The sequence below is a fragment of the Ananas comosus genome, linkage group 5, assembly GCF_001540865.1.
Source record: "Ananas comosus cultivar F153 linkage group 5, ASM154086v1, whole genome shotgun sequence".
Lineage (NCBI taxonomy): Eukaryota > Viridiplantae > Streptophyta > Magnoliopsida > Poales > Bromeliaceae > Ananas > Ananas comosus.
The window spans coordinates 10,094,140-10,100,768 of NC_033625.1; the positions used below are offsets into that span (position 1 = coordinate 10,094,140).

The 6,629-nt window shown below is 40.6% G+C and overlaps 1 long non-coding RNA gene across 3 annotated transcripts in view; it reads right to left on the reverse strand.

Moving 5' to 3' along the window:
* Positions 1–3,468, reverse strand: part of LOC109709934 — a 19,971-nt gene extending 16,503 nt beyond the window's left edge. The window contains exons 1-6 of one of the 3 annotated variants that reach the window (XR_002216242.1): positions 3,233–3,468; positions 3,028–3,145; positions 2,807–2,871; positions 2,569–2,726; positions 1,839–1,954; positions 853–1,101 (exon numbers count right to left, since the gene is read on the reverse strand). This is a non-coding gene — a long non-coding RNA (uncharacterized LOC109709934). Of the gene's footprint in view, positions 1–852; positions 1,102–1,838; positions 1,955–2,568; positions 2,727–2,806; positions 2,872–3,027; positions 3,156–3,232 lie in introns of those variants that run through there. The other 2 variants (XR_002216240.1, XR_002216241.1) reach the window with 2 other exon arrangements.

Here is a 6,629-nt window from a genome sequence, read left to right on the forward strand (position 1 = left end):
CTATACCTGCTAAAGCAAAGTCTACCATATAGAAGTGGGCATATAGATGTGGCAGGTATATGGGCGTGCTTTTCAACATGACAGCTGTACCAGACCCCTCTAAAACTCTCCCGTTCTAAGCCATAATTGCAAAAGTACTGAAAAATTATGACTTTTTCAATGTTAGGGATCCGGATCCTAAGGAGGATCCGGACCCCGTAGGTCCTATCTGTATGCTACGCAGAGAGAGTCCAGACCTGTGCTTCAGAATCCGGACCCCGTAGGTCCTCTCTGCATGATACGCAGAGAGGGTCCAGACCTGTGCTTCAGGATCCGGACCCCGTAGATCCTCTCTGCAAGATACGCAGAGAGGGTCCGGACCTGGGCTTCACGATCCGGACTCTTGCTAGAAGGTCCGGACCCTCCGCCCGACTTCATATAATCTCTTTGGTCCATTCTCTCTCATACTTTCCCAATCTTCTCTCAAAACATCTCCCATGAACACTTGAAACCTCGAGGGTGAATTTGCTTAAGTTTTCTTTTGGTTTTCATCTCATTTTCGGTAAGGTTTTCAGATTTGCTTTGTTTCTTGGTGAATATTCCGAAATTGTGCCTATTTTTGTAATTGATTCATATAACTTGTTAGATCGTTTCTTTCTTTTGTTGGTTTTTGATCTAGACTTGCTGGAGAATATCATATTGTGTTTTTGCATGATTTGGATAGTATATGTCACGTCCCGCTATTGCCAATTTGGTCGATCCGGGCCCGTACACAGACGCCGAACGGACAGAATCTCCTCTGTCCGCCCAAGGCTCAACAACAACGAGTACATGTATAAAGAAATAAACAGTTCCCAGGATAACATTTCAATATACATGGCTTGCACGAGGGCAAGCAACAATCACAAGTGATAGTAAGTTAACTAAACATAAAATTCATTGTAACTTAAAACTTTCAAACAGAACTGTATAACTGAAATATTTCGTGATTTACATGCTTTATAATACATTCATTACATGTCTCACATGAACTCAAAATGGTAAACTACTATACTCTGGTGTCAGCTAGCTAGGCTGCGGGGCTCTTACCACGATCCTCGGCCACACCGCTCGCACTGGAACCTGTATGGTTAGTGGTATGAGAACTATTGAAAGTTCCCAGTGGGTTCGACCACCGAATTCGCCGACTCACCCACTAGGTCTACTCTGGCATATGTAGGCAAGAAAGTAAACAGACAGTAACCAACTATAATATGTAACTACTACAATACCTGTACAAAACTGAAAGAAGCAATATATAAAGACTGTAAATATGCATGCATGCTTTTACTGAATTTACCCAATCTCTTGGTTAACCTTTTGGTTAACAATAACTCACTGACACTATCGCTATCCCAAATATCGAGGGAGACGCACCTGCACCATGATCAGATGGGGCCGTCAATGGGGAGACGCACCTCCTGGTCCAAAAGATGACTACTCGGAGCTCATCGTTCAAGGAGGAGCGACTCACTTGAACCAAACAAATGTGAGTAATGATTTGATCCCCTTTAGAGATTCAACTGAAAAACACTGTCACACACGTTACTCTAACTAGTTCTTTATACTAGTTTCACATTCCATTCTGATGCTAACCAAATCTTGAGTTAATGTCACCAAGTTTATATTGCTATAGTCCATACATTCATAGGGTTCTATGTCCACATTCTAAGTTCAACATTTTCTCAACATTGATAAACATTCACATATTCAACTATCACTTGCATAATATCACTTACCTATGATGCTATGAATACAAGTAATATGCTCAATGGAAATACCATAGACATAAAAGGTGATTCAAAGACTCGACCACCCACCTGTAGTGGTGTCAACAATTAAAATCCACGTCTCGGAACGCGTCGATAACTAGCTCTCGCAACTCGATGCAAATAGAGCCCAAAATGGCTACTATCCTGATTAACGCGTCGCCGACCTGTCGAAAAGTCAATTTAGACTTTCGAGCAAACTTAACTTTCATTTATACACGAATAAAAGAGGTTACACTAGAGTCATATTTACATATTTTGCAAATTTGCATTTCCATTCCAATTGCTTGTGTATAAATATATATATATATATATATAGTATCAATATTTTATACACATAATCTGTCATTAAACCCCCCTATGGCAGTTTAAAATTCTTAAGTCAAACAATTCATAATTACTCCTTTAAGGCAGCAAACATCAACTCTAATATTTAACATCTCAATTCCAACTTGCGTTTATGTATGTACTACTAACATATACATATACGTGTCTTACTATTAAGTTCTCTACTTTACTTTAATAATTAAGAACTAGGAACAACTAGTATCTACTTTAAATAGGTTTAAACACGGTCCCAATTCAGCTTTTGGCTTTCCATAATTATTCACATGTATATGTACATGTAGTATGCTGTTTTATATAGTAGCTGAATACTAATTCCAGCACCTACACATTCCTCAAGATCCTTCCAATCTATAATTGGGATTCAATTTATCTTAATACTTGTCATTTCATTAAAGTAATGTACACCATTCAACCGGAATTTAGATTCACTTACCTCAATTTTGAGCTCCTCCTGCTCAATTAATTAGCAAGCTGTCAACCTTCACTCCCTCTTTGAATCTGGATGCCCAGCAATTCCTGAAGCCGCAACAGCTTCACAATTGGGTCTCCACTTTGGCAATCCCAACAGCTCAACACAGCTTGATCTGTCCACTGCAGTAACAACCCTCTAGTTGTACTCATTTTCTTAATAAAATTAGTTAGACTATCATTATCTATTAGGTACACTTTACCTTTATTTGATAATTCTCTAGATCACTCTCAATTCAAAAGGCCCAATTCTCCTACTAGATAGCTCCTACAACAGGAACACTCTCCTTTAGATACAACTCTAATTTGACAGCTCCACTCAACTCGAAGCTCCAAATTAGCCACTTTCAGCAACAAAAAGTCCATATATGCATCTTTTCCAAAGTAATTAATTTGTCTAGGAACAAATACCCATCAGACTTACCTTGTCTTAGATATCTCACCAAATCTCGCTCTTTCTCTCAATTCGAATAGCCCAAGCTTCCTGTTCGGCTACTGCCACAGCAGGAACTTTCTCCAATTCTGCTGCCCAATTCACCAAACTGCAATTTCCTGGCAGCAATACACCTTATTTAACTTTTCTCTAAGGTAAGCAATTCAATTATAATTAAAAGTCAACTCAATCTTACCTTAATTTCAAGGTTCCACAGCTGATACTCAGCTTCCACAACTTTCTTTTCAGCTCACAACACATAAACTTCTCCACAGCATCAACTCCACCACCCAACTTGAGCTGAGGACCAATCTATTACCTAAATACCCAAAGCTTTCTCAGCTGGTCCCCTTTGATCGAGCAAGCTCCAAAGAGTTCAGCTCCATTATCCTCACTAATTACTTCTTGGCTGATACAAGAGAAGGAGAAGGAGAAATGGATGAGAACAAACTAATGAGGTGAGTCCTTGATACGTGTACACATACAGCTCAGCTGGGGTTAAGTGATAAGGATGGAAATTTGCAAATAAACCCCCCAATTCCATAAAAGTGCATTGCAGTCCAGCAGCCTGCACTTGCTGTACCGGTACAAGAAGGTGTACCGGTACAGGGCAGCAGCTTCAGCAGCAGCAGCATCAACAGCTGCTTCCACTCTCCTTTTCTCTTAACCAACTCATTCTAATTTCATTTGAACACCTCAAAAACATTCCAAATGAACTTCCCAAGCTACCAAGTTAATTTGGAAGCATTGAATTCTCAATCTTGCATTAATTTGATCAAAATCAACTAAAATTTCAGCAATCGCATTACAAGGGCAATTGAAGTTCTTTTGCTACTGCGATTCCATTGTTACCCATTCTCACATTTCCCAAGTGTGCCAAGGACTAATCTCAAGCTTCTAATTAGGCTTAAGATTGCTTAATTTTCATTTTTTGCATTATTGTGATCACTTTAGTCACAATTAGCCCGAGAGAGATTTCCAATACATTACAATATCCGTCTCTAGTACAAAAGTGGTGGTCTCTATACATATACGGGTACAACTCTCAACCTCTCACAAAAAGAAAACACGAGAGGTAGACCACCTATCGAACGATCCCTCGGTAAGCGCGCTAGCCCGAGGCGATACCCTTTCCACGATCCCTGGTCTCTCCCTGCGTGGAAGGTTCTGAAAACATCGAGAAAAAGAGGGCGTGAGAACTATAATTTATAGTTCCCAGTGGGCAATTACTGACCTCAGCTTTATGCACCACTAGGCCCCAAAAGAAAAGGGTAAGTACAATGATAAAAGCAATAATGACTGCGATATAAAGGCATAATTAAAATGCTAAATTACTAAACTCAAGTATAAACGATGTCATGGTGATGTACATCTACGATATCATAATATCATGTCCAATGGCAATAACTAAGTGTTATTAACCTTTATCAATACATGATTTATAAGTTCTGTCATGGCAACCAAGTATGCTTTAATGCAATAAAAGACTATCAAGTATACTGCATGTCTCAACACTATGCTAAAAGCATATAAATGTAATTCAACTACTAAATCTATCTAGTAGTGATTAACCATTCTCAACACCGTGTCGATTTCCATTCCAATCAAGGACCTACCCAAGGGTAGTCCAGCTTGTGCCGCCTAAGTGCCTGTGGTAGCCCAACATCCCTACTCTTGGAATGTGTCTGTCCCACTCGACCCCGTAGGCTTCTCAATACCGCACGAGCGAACATAAGTCGCGTAGGCTAACTCCGGAGTGCCGGCTTGTAGGGAGCGACCCTCACAAGCATGTGCGAATGAGCACAAATAGCAAGCAAGCATAGTCCAAGTCTCAAATATCCAATCCTCATGTCTCTAACATGGTATGGTCACTAGCATCCCGAAGATCTAGTTTAAGTCACAATGTGAAGTTTCAACATTTGCTACGCCTAGTGCCCCTTGATGACACTTAGGCAATTTGATGTTCAACATGTATTCCCAAATCCCTCAATGGCCCTACCCGCTAGGTTCTCACATGTCCCGAGCTCAATGTCGCTTGATGACATTAGCTCTCTAGTTCACATACCTTCTAAATAGCAATCTTGTCATCTTTCATGTCACAAGTAAACTCAAGTTTAAATGCATGAATCCGAACTCATTTTTACTATAGAAGTATGAAACCAAGTCTCATAAAGAATGCTAAATGCAACCAAAGATCTCCCAAGCAACTCTCTACTACATAGAGGTCCAAAATTTCATCATATATAACATATGCATTTTAAGCATTCTAAAAATCATAATAAATACATCTAGTATGAACATGCATGCTTTTTCAATTTACGGAGCATATATAACCATATATGAGAATTTCTCATAGGTAGGCTAGGTCAAACCCACCGAACCGTCGCGTAGGGTCTCGATTCGCCGAACAAAGTTGCCCCCGAGTCTCAAAATACCCTAAAAGGATTGAGCGACAAGATACACGGGCATTACGATAAACTATAAGATCAAACTTTAACAAATTTAGCAAAAGGGCTAGAACTCACCTAATGTGTGAAAATCTCTCTCAAGCTCCAAAAGAGAGCTAAATCCCTTCCAATCCAAGCCCAAGGAAGGTTCTAAACCAACTAATTAAGCTCCAAAAGCCCTAGATTCAAAACGCCCAAAATAAGCCCTAAAACCTCATTCTAGAGTTTCATCTCAAAACCATCAATAAAAATCCAATCTAAAGGGAGAGGATAAGTGGATTACCTCTTAGAAGCTTCAAATCAAGCTCTAAACTCTCTAAGTCCCGAAATCTCCCTACCACAATGCTCCAAATCCAAGCTCCAAAGGTGGAAAAGCTTCCAAAAGCATAAAGAGAAGGATTAAACCTTAAATCCGAGCCAAAAAGGGGATCAAATCCAAATGGGGCAAGGTGGAGCTCCTCTCACCTTCTCCTCCTCTGGTTCCAGCACAAAGAAAGCCCTAAGGGGCGTGGGTGGTGTTATAAGAAGGCAACAGTGCAAAAACACTCCTGCAGTTTCGAACTGCTCAAAATCTGCCGCCTTGTACCGGTACACGGGCTCTTGTACCGATACAAGGTCCACGAAATCCAAACCCGAGGCTCGGGTTGCTGGGCTCTGCGGCTCTGTACCGGTACAAGCTCCGATGGCTGTACCGGTACAACCATGAACCTTGTACCGGTACAAGCACAACCTTGTACCGGTACAAGCCTGCCAGAACTCAATCCGAGAGTCAGCCAAATCCCGTTTTTTCGGGTTTTGGTGCAAGGCTTTGTACCGCAAATCTCGGGACACGTGCCATAGGTCGGAACACAGTCAACGACCCACCAGAAAGTCTGGAAAAGCTCATAACACGGCCAATCACTCGAACCTCGCAATTTGCAAAGGTCCAGTGTGTTACAGTTTACTAGTGGCATTAGACTTAGTGTGATAGAAACACATATGACTTGAACTTAGTATTGGATTGGTTATTGTACTAGAAACTCTAGTTAACGTTGATCGAGTTGCATATTGGGATATTGCATTATAGGGTGCTAGATGGCAATTGTTACATGTCATGGCATGCTAGTGATAGTGTAGTGTTAATTGTTTAATACTTGTACTTATTAT